Raw genomic sequence first — 14721 nt, 5'->3', positions numbered from 1 at the left:
AAATATGTATAATTTCCACTTTCCATACTACGCCTAGGATTTTCACTCCATCACCTCAAATCACACCTTGATATACTTAGCAGACTATGCAATGCAAATGTTGCGCAAAAAATCCTAAGATTTCCACAAATTTATATTTTTCATATGCATCACAATGGTACCATCATAACACATCAAATTCATATTTTAATAACTCCGCTATAGTATGTCCTATGTTTATGAAAATTGACATGCACATTCACATGACCATTGAGGTGATATGTGCCAAGTTTGAGCTAAATCCGTCCACAAATGACTCTACAGTGAATATTTTCAATTTCCATACTCAGCAGTGCAAGGAGCGGTAGAGAGCCTTTTGCAGGCACGCACGCTCTCATTCTCGCAGACGCAGAGTGCCCCTCTCATCCACTCCCCCCACACTCCCCCAACCTTCTAACACTTAACAACCCATGTCTCTGTCTCCCCCTCCCTCTCTCTATTTCACATGCACTCACTTCTCACACACGCAGAGTGCCCCTCTCATCCACTCCCCCCCACACTCCCCCAACCTTCTAACACTTAACAACCCATGGTCTCTGTCTCCCCCTCCCTCTCTCTATTTCACATGCACTCACAGAAAAAACAGGCCTCCCTATAAGCTTCACATACACACTGCCTTAGCCATGCCTACTCATACATTAGAGTAACACATATAAACACCTAATTCACACACACACACACACATACACCTACTTATGTGTATGCATCACAAATTGAGCACATACACTGTCATGTCAGACATGTGAGTTCACTGTGACAACTAAGACTGCCCATTATATGCAATCACTCACACACATACACAGCTCTAACTGATGAAAACAAACATTATCACACCAAACCCCTCTCTCTCTCTATTACACATGCACACACATGCACTGGCCTACCAATAGGTTTCACATACACACTGGCCTAGCCATATCTACTATGCCTTCGCCGCAGGCATGCAAGTCGGTACCTATGCCACTTGCGAGGAGCCCGCTCATTGCCGCTTGCGGCTATATTTAGGGTTCACACACGTAGTGTGGGAAACCTATTGTAATTGCTCGAATTTTTCTTCTTTTTTTTTTTTTTTTTTCTTCTTCTTATTATTATTATTTTTCTCCGCATAAAACGCATACTGCAGCCTAAACCGTAAGGCCCAGGAAGACCAAACTTGGCAGACTGGTGTAGTCTGTTTGCGGGACCGTGCTAAAGTACAGAGACCCACATTGGCCTGATGGTGGCGCTATAGCGCAGCATTTTGCGTTTTGGTCCATATCTCCCACCCCGTAGGTCGTAGAAACAAAATTCCACTTCAGGTGCATTCCTTGGCTCCAGACAAACAAAAAAGCCTCAAGAACCATTAAGCTCCGCCTACTTAGATTTTTTGCTAATTTGCATAATATGCAAAACCTACTTTTTTATACTAGTCCCTGGTTTTTCATCTGATCACCACAATCTTGGTGTCAAAATATTCACAAGAATCTCATTATCAAGGAACATCAACAAAACTGTGACACTGGTATACAGTCTGGTTGTCACATGTCAATCAATAGCTCTGAGGCGTGGCCAAATTGACTTCAGCAGCTATATCTCAGCAATGCTTTGACCTATCTTTATGAAAATTTATCAGTTGTTAGGGCACATGACTCAGAGGTCACAGGTCAAAGCTGGCCACGATTGTCCAATAGGGGGCGCTATAACATGGGGAAATTTGTTTCTCAGAAACCATTAGTCACATCAAGCCCAAACTTTACAGGCATCATCAGGTGCCCAAGTGGTATCAAGGCACACAATGATGACCTCATCACTCAAAAAACATGGCCGCCATGAGCCAATTAATTTTTATTTGAATTAATTGGCCATTTGACAGACTTACCATTGGCCAATCAACATGAAACCTCATCACTGTGCATATCCCAGGACTATGTGTCATACTGTGCAGTGTTGAAACATTTGGCCACTAGGTGGCGCTATTTGTGAAAATCATGCATAACTCCTCCAAATTTTCACTTAGGAACATGCAACTTGTTTCTTTTTATACCTTGCAGTAGACCTGACAACTTTGCAATTACAAGTCCTATTAAAAAATGCATACTTTTGTCACATTCATCAATTGTTTGAAAATAGCTCTTTAAGAACCAGTCCTAGGAATTTGATCCAATGATGGCAAAAATGGCATAGGCATAATCTGTAGACACTGTAGTTAACTAAATATGGAAAAAATGTTGCATTTTTGTTTTTCTGATTGGTCAATCTTTCCATTATATCCTTCTGGCCATGCCATAAATGACCTTTATTGCTTTAACTCATAAACCATGTAAGTGCTCAACTCCCTATTTAATAGGCTTTTATACACTGAGGTCCCTGTGAGGTAGGCCAAGTTTGCTTCAAATTGGCCTGTCGGGGGCGCTACAGTACCCAAAAACCTAAGAAATCATAAAAACTCATGCAGCAATGCTGTTATGGAGAATACAGACAAGTAATGGGGCTTGTATGATTCAGATCAATGAGGTCTATAACATTGCAATTGCATCTCATAACAAAAAGTGCACTGCCTGACCAGAAATGAACCTTTTATTTCACCAAAATATCCTATTTCATTTCTGAGATTAATGAGATATCAGTATGGTAGTACTTGGGCTCCATCTAGTGGCCAAACACCAGAACTGACTGAAAACTATTGCTCACATGAAACACCACACAAACACACACAAAGCTGATCTCAGCATGTGATTTAGTTCTGTGATCTGAATCATTTTGCCAATACACATTATTTTGATCCTTTTGGGCCTTTAGTGACTCAGTTGAATTGAATGTTTTGTCACATTGATTTACTTATGCATTTTTTCCACTCAAACAGCTTCTATTCACTTTTGGGTCTAAAGGACCTATTGGGCTTCTTTTTGCCTATTGAGTCCAAGAGGCCAATTTGTTGGTCTAAAAGACCCTTTGGGCTTTTTTGCCTTTTTTTGTGTGAACCCGCCAATCGCCGCTTGCGGCTATTTAGGGTTCACACACATAGTGTGGGAACCCTATTGTAATTGTTAGGATTTTTCTTCTTTCTTTCTTTCTTATTATTATTAGGGTTCACACACATAGTGTGGGAAACCTATTGTTATTGCTCGGATTTTTCTTTCTTATTATTATTATTATTATTTTTCTCCGCATAAAACGCATACTGCAGCCTAGACCGTAAGGCCCAGGGAGACCAAACTTGGCAGACTGGTGTAGTCTGTTTGCGGGACCGTGCTAAAGTACAGAGACCCACATTGGCCTGATGGTGGCGCTATAGCGCAGCATTTTGCGTTTTGGTCCATATCTCCCACCCCGTAGGTCCTAGAAACAAAATTCCACTTCAGGTGCATTCCTTGGCTCCAGACAAACAAAAAAGCCTCAAGAACCATTAAGCTCCGCCTACTTAGATTTTTTGCTAATTTGCATAATATGCAAAACCTACTTTTTTATACTAGTCCCTGGTTTTTCATCGGATTTGTTCAATCTTGGTGTCAAAATATTCAGAAGAATCTCATTATCAATAAATTTGAACAAAATTGTTACATTTGCATACAGTGTCGTTGTGACATGTCAATCAATAGCTCTGAGGCGTGGCCAAATTGACTTCAGCAGCTATATCTCAGCAATGCTTTGACCTATCTTTATGAAAATTTATCAGTTGTTAGGGCACATGACTCAGAGGTCACACGTCAAAGCTGGCCACGATTGTCCAATAGGGGGCGCTATAACATGGGGAAATTTGTTTCTCAGAAACCATTAGTCACATCAAGCCCAAACTTTACAGGCATCATCAGGGGCCCAAGTGGTATCAAGGCACACAATGATGACCTCATCACTCAAAAAACATGGCCGCCATGAGCCAATTAATTTTTATTTGAATTAATTGGCCATTTGACAGACTTACCATTGGCCAATCAACATGAAACCTCATCACTGTACATATCCCAGGACTATGTGTCATACTGTGCAGTGTTGAAACATCTGGCCACTAGGTGGCGCTATTTGTGAAAATCATACATAACTCCTCCAAATTATCACTTAGGAACATGCAACTTGTTTCATTTTATACCTTTCAGTAGACCTGACAACTTTGCAATTACAAGTCCTATTAAAAAATGCATACTTTTGTCACATTCATCAATTGTTTGAAAATAGCTCTTTAAGAACTAGTCCTAGGAATTTGATCCAATGATGGCAAAAATGGCATAGGCATAATCTGTAGACACTGTAGTTAACTAAATAAGGAAAAAATGTTGCATTTTTATTTGTCTGATTGGTCAATTTTTCCATTATATCCTTCTGGCCATGCCATAAATTACCTTTATTGCTATAACTCATAAACCATGTAAGTGATCAACTCCCAATTTGAAAGGCTTTTATAGACTGAGGTCCTTGTGAGGTAGGCCAAGTTTGGTTCAAATTGGCCTGTCGGAGGCGCTACAGTACCCAAAAACCTGAGAAATCATAAAAACTCACGCAGCAATCTTGTTATGCAGAATACAGACAAGTAATGGGGCTTGTATGATTCAGATCAATGAGGTCTATAACATTGCAATTACATCTCATAACAAAAAGTGCACTGCCTGACCAGAAATGAACCTTTTAATTCACCAAAATGTCATTGCATTACTGAGAATAATGAGATATCAGTATGATAGTACTTGGGCTCCATCTAGTGGCCAAACACCGAAACTGACTGAAAACAATTGCTCACATGAAACACCACACAAACGCACACAAAGCTGATCTCAGCATGTGATTTAGTTCTGTGATCTGAATCATTTTGCCAATACATATTATTTTGATCCTTTTGGGCCTTTAGTGCCTCAGTTGAATTGAATGTTTTGTCACATTGATTTACTTATGCATTTTTTCCACTCAAACAGCTTCTATTCACTTTTGGGTCTAAAGGACCTATTGGGGTTCTTTTTGCCTATTGAGGCCAAGAGGCCAATTTGTTGGTCTAAAAGACCCTTTGGGCTTTTTTGCCTTTTTTTGTGTGAACCCGCCAATCGCCGCTTGTTAGGGTTCACACACATAGTGTGGGAAACCTATTGTTATTGCTCGGATTTTTCTTTCTTATTAGGGTTCACACACATAGTGTGGGAACCCTATTGTAATTGTTAGCGTTTTTCTTATTATTATTATTCTTTTGCCCATTTTGCTGTCTATAAATGATACTGCAGCCTAAACCGTAAGGCCTAGACACACCAAACTTGCCAAACTTGTTCTCTAGGTCAAAAGGACCACACACACTTATAGGGACCCACATCGGCCTGATGGTGGCGCTATAGCACACTATGTGACTTTTTGGCCCATATCTCCCATACCATAAGTCATAGAAACAAATTCCACTTCCTATGCATTCCTTGGCTCAATTCAATAGGACATTTCATATACAACTATGAAGCTCCGCCTACTTAGATTTTTTGCTAATTTGCATAATATGCAAAACCTACTTTTGCCTACTACTCCTTGGTTTTTCATCTGATCACCACAATCTTGGTATCAAACTACTCAGAAGAATCTCATTGTCAAAACCTATCGCCAACATTGTGACATTTCCATACACCCTGGCTGTCACATGTCAATCAATAGCTCTGAGGCGTGGCCAAATTTACTTCAGCAGCTATATCTCAGCAATGCTTTGACCAATCTTCATGAAAATTTATCAGTTGTTAGGACACATGACTCAGAGGTCACAGGTCAAAGCTGGCCACGATTGTCCAATAGGGGGCGCTATAACATGGGAAAAACTGTTTCTCAGAAACCATTAGTCACATCAAGCCAAAACGTTACAGGCATCATCATGGGGTCAAGTGGTGTCAAGACACACAATGATGACCTCATCACTAAAAAAACATGGCCGCCATAAGCCAATTAATTTTAATTTTAATTAATTGGCCATTTGACAGACTTACCATAGGTATATACACATGAAACTGACATGGTATGTTCATGTACACACCCTCTAAGACATACTCATGTTGGAAGGGAATTGCACCACTAGGTGGCGCTATACTAGAAAATCCTGAATTTCTCCTACATATTTTCACTTATCAAGAAATGCTTGCACTCATATGATTGTATGCAGAATTCCTAACAACTTTGTAATTACATGTGCTTTGCAAAAATGTACCACTTTTTCACTATTATCAAATATATATAACTTGCCATTTTCATACTAGTCCTAGCATTTTAACTCCATCACCTTAAATCACACCTTGTAATACTCAGCAGACTCTGAAATGCTAAGATTAGCGAAAAAATCCTAAGTTTTTGACAAATTAATATTTTTCATATGCATCACAATGCTACGATCATAACACATCAAATTCCCAGTTCAATAACTACGCCATAGTATGTCTGATTATTATGGAAATTGAAATCCACATTCACATGACCATTGTGGTGCGATGTGCCAATTTTGAGCCAAATCCGTCCACAAACAGCTCTACAGTGAATATTTTCATTTTCCATACAAAGCAGTGGAGGGAGGCATACACAGCTGCTAAGCCACACACGCACGTGCCTTTCTCACACACTCTGCCCCCCCCTCCTCCACTCCCCTCACACTCCCCCTTGCTTCCAACACTTTACAACCCATGGGCTCTACCTCCCCCCCCTCTCTTTCACATGCACTTACAAAAACACAGGCCTCTGTAGCTTTCACACTGCCCTTGCCATATCTACCCATTTCTCTATGAGTAACCCAGATACAAACACACAAACTGACGTTTAGCTTCTGTTTTTGAAAACACTCTCTCTCTCTCTCTCTCTCTCACACACACACACACACCTACTTATAGGTTTAACATACACACTGCCCTAGCCATGTATACCCATTACTCTTTGACTAAAACACACACACACACACACACACACAGATATTTAACTTTTTTCTCCATACACATTCACACACAGGACTACAATTATGCTTCATATACACAGTTCTCTAGCCATTTCCAACACACTAACTGATGTTTAGCTTATTTTTGTCATCCAAAGACACACTAAGATAATCTCAGCAAGTGATTTAGATCTATTATCTGAATTGTTTTGCCATTACAATGTTTTGTGACCTTTTGGGCCTTGGTGACTCATAAGCCAGTTAAATGGACACTGATACTTCAGAGCACGCTACATGTATTCAAATCCAAGGTTAATTATTTACTCTAAACAATGCTTATACAGGCCCAATTATGTATAGACACATGCAGGCCTTCCTATACTGTTCACATAGATGCAGCCCTAGCCAGATGTGCTATTTCTGTGTCTCCTTTTCTGACACAAGCAGATGTCAGTCATGTCAGTCCAGTCATGTCAGACATAAGTCGTGTCAGTCATATCAGTCATGTCATGCCAGTCATGTCACTCATATCAGTCATGTCATTACAGTCATGCTAGTCATGTCACTCATTCCAGTCATGCCAGTTGTCAGTCATATCAGTCATGTTATTTTTGTTCATCATGCCAGTGAAGTCATTCCAGTCATATCAGTTATGTCAGTCATACCAGTCATGTCAGTCATGTTATGGCAGGCTTTGCAGACTACGTTCATACTTTGAATACACGGACAGTCATGTTAGGCGTGCAAGGTGTGCAAGGAGTGAATTAACAAAGCATAGTCTCTGGCTCCCTGAATCTCTCTCTGTCGGTAATATACAGTCCCAATCATGTATAGACACATGCAGGCCTTCCTATACTGTTCACATAGATGCAGCCCTAGCCAGATGTGCTATTTCTGTGTCTCCCTTTCTGACACACGCAGATGTCATCACACACTATCTGTAGAGCACACACTGGCCAAACCCAAACAGCTTCTTTTCACTTTTATTTTCCAATATCTTTCACACTGTAGGGCCTAGAAACAAAATTCTACTTCTGTTGCATTCCTTGGATCAAGCCAAGATGTACTGCTTAAATAAAAAAACACACAAACACACATACACACAAAGCTAATCACAGCATGTGATTTACTTCTGATCTGAATCATTTTGCCAATTTTTTGGGCTTTTTTGCCTTTTTCGTGTGTGAACCCGCAATTGCCGCTTGCGGCTATATTTAGGGGTCCAAGCACCAGCGGTGCTGGAACCCTATTGTAATTGTTCTGATTATTATTAGGGGTCCAAGCACCAGTGGTGCTGGAACCCTATTGTATTTGTTCCGATTATTATTATTAGGGGTCCAAGCACCAGCGGTGCTGGAACCCTATTGGTTTTGTTCCGATTATTATTATTATTATTATTCTTCTTTTTCTGCCTTAAAACGCGTCGTGCAGCCTAAACCGTAAGTCCTACAGACTTCTCCTTTGGCCAACTTGTAGTACTCCTCTCCGCTACTCAGGCGCAACACGCCAGCCCGATCCGACCATAGGTGGCGCTATAGCGCACAAAATCGCATGAAAAAGTTTACACAGGTGTTTCTCCTACACCGTATGTCCTAGAGATAAAATTCAAACTGCATCTGATCAGGCATGAGCTCATCTAAAAAAAGTTCCATTGAAGCTATATGCTCCGCCCCTTACATGTCGAGCTAATTTGCATAATATGCAAATTTGCACACATTTTTGAGCGCATACTAGTCCCTGGATTTTTCACATACATGCACATATGTGGTATCCAGGTGTTCAGAAGAGTCTGAACTTTAATAGTTATGGAGCCAAAGTGCACATTTCTGCACATGGGCGTGGCCACATGCATCACAAGTCAAGCGTAGAAAATTCCTTCGCCAAAAATCCACATATTCTGCTGTATCTCAGGCATACTTTCATGTATTCACTCCAAATTTCACACACATGTACCTATTGGGTGTCTAGACCGGTACATACATTTTGGCAGACATGCACACCTAGGTGGCGCTATAACGGCCAAAAAACTCTCCTGCCCACACCGATTGGCCAAATAACTCCAAACTTGGTATGCATCATCTATATGCACCTATGACACAGGTCCTTGACCTGCACCATCATATGTCCAATATGGCCGCCGCTATCGACCAATCAGCTTTCAGTTCACATTTCACAAGCTTATCATATGCCAATCAACATGAAACTCACATATTATGTTCATCTACACACCCTCTAAGACATACTCAAGTATGACGGGAATTGCACCACTAGGTGGCGCTATACTAGAATTTCCTGAATTACCCCTACATATTTCTTACACATGCACACACATGCAATGGCCTACCTATAGGTTTCATATACACATTGCTTCACCCATACCTACCCAGTGATTACACACACATGCTTACGCATCTCAGGCGTCCCAGATGGTGCCCATACCCTGTGCTTGGACCCCGTAATTGCCGCTTGCGGCTATATTTATTATTATTTTTTTTCTGCCTTAAAACGCATCGTGCAGCCTAAACCGTAAGACCTACAGACTTCTCCTTTGGCCAACTTGTAGTACTCCTCTCCGCTACTCAGGCGCAACACGCCAGCCCGATACGACCCTAGGTGGCGCTATAGCGCACAAAAACGCATGAAAAAGTTTAAACTGGTGTTTCTCCTAAACCGTATGTCCTAGAGACAAAATGTAAACTTCATCTGATCAGGCATGTGCTCATCTAAAAAAAGTTTCATTGAAGCCATATGCTCCGCCCCTTACATGTCGAGCTAATTTGCATAATATGCAAATTTGCACACATTTTTGAGCGCGTACTAGTCCCTGGATTTTTCACATACATGCACATATGTGATATCCAGGCGCTCAGAAGAGTCTGAACTTTAATTGTTATGGAGCCAAAGTGCACATTTCTGCACATGGGCGTGGCCACATGCATCACAAGTCAAGCGTAGAAAATTCCTTCGCCAAAAATCCACATATTCTGCTATATCTCAGGCATTCTTTCACGTATTCATACCAAATTTCACACACATGTACCTACTGGGTGTCTAGACCTGCACATGCATTTTGGCAGACATGCACATCTAGGTGGCGCTATAACGGCCAAAAAACTCTCCTGCCCACACCGATTGGCCAAATAACTCCAAACTTGGTACGCATCATCTATATGCACCTATGACACAGGTCCTTGACCTGCACCATCATATGTCCAATATGGCCGCCGCTATCGACCAATAAGCTTTCAGTACACCTTTCACAAGCTTTTCATATGCCAATTTTTTTTCTGCCTTAAAACTCGTTGTGCAGCCTAAACCGTAAGACCTACAGACTTCTCCTTTGGCCAACTTGTAGTACTCCTCTCCGCTACTCAGGCGCAACACGCCAGCCCGATCCGACCATAGGTGGCGCTATAGCGCACAAAAACGCATGAAAAAGTTTAAACTGGTGTTTCTCCTAAACCGTATGTCCTAGAGACAAAATGTAAACTTCACCTGATCAGGCATGTGCTCATCTAAAAAAAGTTCCATTGAAGCCATATGCTCCGCCCCTTACATGTCGAGCTAATTTGCATAATATGCAAATTTGCACACATTTTTGAGCGCGTACTAGTCCCTGGATTTTTCACATACATGCACATATGTGGTATCCAGGCGCTCACAAGAGTCTGAACTTTAATTGTTATGGAGCCAAAGTGCACATTTCTGCACATGGGCGTGGCCACATGCATCACAAGTCAAGCGTAGAAAATTTCTTCGCCAAAAATCCACATATTCTGCTGTATCTCAGGCATACTTTCATGTATTCACTCCAAATTTCACACACATGTACCTATTAGGTGTCTAGACCGGTACATACATTTTGGCAGACATGCACACCTAGGTGGCGCTATAACGGCCAAAAAACTCTCCTGCCCACACCGATTGGCCAAATAACTCCAAACTTGGTACGCATCATCTATATGCACCTATGACACAGGTCCTTGACCTGCACCATCATATGTCCAATATGGCCGCCGCTATCGACCAATCAGCTTTCAGTTCACATTTCACAAGCTTATCATATGCCAATCAACATGAAACTCACATATTATGTTCATCTACACACTCTCTAAGACATGCTCAAGTATGACGGGAATTGCACCACTAGGTGGCGCTATACTAGAATTTCCTGAATTACTCCTACATCTTTCTTACACATGCACACACATGCAATGGCCTACCTATAGGTTTCATATACACATTGCTTCACCCATACCTACCCAGTGATTACACACACATGCTTACGCATCTCAGGCGTGCCAGATGGTGCCCATACCCTGCGCTTGGACCCCGTAATTGCCGCTTGCGGCTATATTTATTATTATTATTATTATTATTATTATTATTATTCTTTTTCTCCGCTAAAACGCGTTGTGCAGCCTAAACCGTAAGACCTACAGACTTCTCCTTTGGCCAACTTGTAGTACTCCTCTCCGCTACTCAGGCGCAACACGCCAGCCCGATCCGACCATAGGTGGCGCTATAGCGCACACAAACGCATGAAAAAGTTTAAACAGGTGTTTCTCCTAAACCGTATGTCCTAGAGACAAAATGTAAACTTCATCTGATCAGGCATGTGCTCATCTAAAAAAAGTTCCATTGAAGCCATATGCTCCGCCCCTTACATGTCGAGCTAATTTGCATAACATGCAAATACGCACACATTTTTGAGCGCGAACTAGTCCCTGGATTTTTCACATACATGCACATATGTGGTATCCAGGCGCTCACAAGAGTCTGAACTTTGATTCTAGCAGAGCAAAAGTGCACATTTCTGCACATGGGCGTGGCCACATACCTCACAAGTCAAAGGTCAAAAAATCCTTCGCCAAAAATACACATATTCTGCTATATCTCAGGCATGCTTTCACGTATTCACACCAAATTTCACATACATGCACCTATTGGGTGTCTAGACCTGCACATACATTTTGGCAGACATGCACACCTAGGTGGCGCTATAACGGCCAAAAAACTCTCCTGCCCACACCGATTGGCCAAATAACTCCAAACTTGGTACGCATCATCTATATGCACCTACGGCACAGGTCCTTGACCTGCACCATCATATGTCCAATATGGCCGCCGCTATCGACCAATCAGCTTTCAGTCCGCTAAAATGCATCGTGCAGCCTAATCCGTAACACCTACAGACTTCTCCTTTGGCCAACTTGTAGTACTCCTCTCTGCTACTCAGGCGCAACACGCCAGCTCGATCCGCCCATAGGTGGCGCTATAGAGCGCAAAAAATTGTCACGCCTACACCGTATGTCATAAACAAAAAATTCCAATTGCATCTGATCAGTCATCTTCCATTCTACAAAAAATAAATTTGAAGCTATTAGCTCCGCCCCTTACATTTCGAGCTAATTTGCATAATATGCAAATACACACACATTTTTGAGCGCGAACTAGTCCCTGGATTTTTCACATACATGCACATATGTGGTATCAAAATGTTCAGAAGAGTCTGAACTTTGATTCTAGCAGAGCAAAAGTGCACATTTCCACACATGGGCGTGGCCACATGCCTCACAAGTCAAAGGTAAAAAAATTCTTCGCCAAAAATCCACATATTCTGCTGTATCTCAGGCATGCTTTCACGTATTCACTCCAAATTTCACACACATGTACCTATTGGGTGTCTAGACCTGCACATACATTTTGGCAGACATGCACACCTAGGTGGCGCTATAACGGCCAAAAAACTCTCCTGCCCACACCGATTGCCCAAATAACTCCAAACTTGGTACAAACCACCACAAATGGTTGTACTGTGAATATTTTCATTTTCCATGCTGAACATGCATGCTGATGCAAAGGTCATTCTTTACCTCAAAAGAGCTAGAGTTGAGCCTGTAATCTGGTCAGGCCCATTAGCTCAATGGGTAGAGCAAGGTGCTCCCAGCGACAATGCATGTGGACAATGGCGGTTTGAATCCCGCGTCGGGCAGCACACCACCATAAGTTTAAAAAGCTGCAATTTAGATTCTGTTTTTTTAGCAGGCACTTCATTCACGAACGTGCTTCATATACTTTCATATACATTTCAAATACCTTTACATGATGTACCAGTGGGTGCGCAAATCTTGCCAAACCTCAGCTTGGACCCCGTAATTGCCGCTTGCGGCTATATTTAGGGGTCCAAGCACCAGCGGTGCTGGAACCCTATTGTAATTGTTCCGATTATTATTATTATTATTATTATTCTTTTTCTCCGCTAAAACGCGTTGTGCAGCCTAAACCGTAAGACCTACAGACTTCTCCTTTGGCCAACTTGTAGTACTCCTCTCCGCTACTCAGGCGCAACACGCCAGCCCGATCCGACCATAGGTGGCGCTATAGCGCACAAAATCGCATGAAAAAGTTTACACAGGTGTTTCTCCTACACCGTATGTCCTAGAGATAAAATTCAAACTGCATCTGATCAGGCATGAGCTCATCTAAAAAAAGTTCCATTGAAGCTATATGCTCCGCCCCTTACATGTCGAGCTAATTTGCATAATATGCAAATACCCACACATTTTTGAGCGCGTACTAGTCCCTGGATTTTTCACATACATGCACATATGTGGTATCCAGGCGCTCACAAGAGTCTGAACTTTAATTGTTATGGAGCCAAAGTGCACATTTCTGCACATGGGCGTGGCCACATGCATCACAAGTCAAGCGTAGAAAATTCCTTCGCCAAAAATCCACATATTCTGCTGTATCTCAGGCATACTTTCATGTATTCACTCCAAATTTCACACACATGTACCTATTGGGTGTCTAGACCGGCACATACATTTTGGCAGACATGCACACCTAGGTGGCGCTATAACGGCCAAAAAACTCTCCTGCCCACACCGATTGGCCAAATAACTCCAAACTTGGTACGCATCATCTATATGCACCTATGACACAGGTCCTTGACCTGCACCATCATATGTCCAATATGGCCGCCGCTATCGACCAATCAGCTTTCAGTACACCTTTCACAAGCTTATCATATGCCAATCAACATGAAACTCACATATTATGTTCATCTACACACCCTCTAATACATATCAAAGTATGACGGGAATTGCACCACTAGGTGGCGCTATACTCGAAATTCCTGAATTACTCCTACATGCTTTCATGTAGAAGGACAATCATGATCTCATATGATTCTATGCAAAATCACTAACAACTTTGTAATTGCAAGTGCTTTGCAAAAAAGTACAGATTTTTGTGTATAATCCAATACATATAATTTACACTTTTCATACTAGTCCTAGGATTTTCACTCCATCACCTCAAATCACATATTATAATATCCAGCAGCATGTGAAATACAAAACTGGTGGAACAAATTCTAAGATTCTTGCAATTTAATATTTTTCATATGCATCACAGTGGTACCGTCATGACATATGAACTGCATATTTCAAAAACTCCCCTATATAATGTCTGATTGTTATGAAAATGGACAGACAAATTCAGAAGACCACTGAGGTGATATCTGCCAAGTTTGTGCCAAATCCATCCACAAATGGTTGTACTGTGAATATTTTCATTTTCTATGCTGAACATGCATGCAGATCAAAGGTCATTCTTTTCCTCAAAAGAGTTAGAGTTGAGCCTGTAATCCAGTCAGACCCATTAGCTCAATGGGTAGAGCAATGTGCTCCCAGCCACAATGCACGTGGACAACGGGGGTTCGAATCCCACGTTGGGCAGTATTCCACCATAAGTTTAAAAAGGTGCCATTTAGATTCTGTTTTTTGAGCAGGTACTTCATTCACGAACGTGCTTCATATACTTTCATG

This window comes from Brachyhypopomus gauderio, chromosome 8 (assembly GCF_052324685.1).
Source record: "Brachyhypopomus gauderio isolate BG-103 chromosome 8, BGAUD_0.2, whole genome shotgun sequence".
NCBI classification, from domain to species: Eukaryota; Metazoa; Chordata; class Actinopteri; order Gymnotiformes; family Hypopomidae; genus Brachyhypopomus; species Brachyhypopomus gauderio.
The sequence above is the reverse complement of the archived record's forward strand: the minus strand, read 5'-3'. Positions refer to the sequence as shown.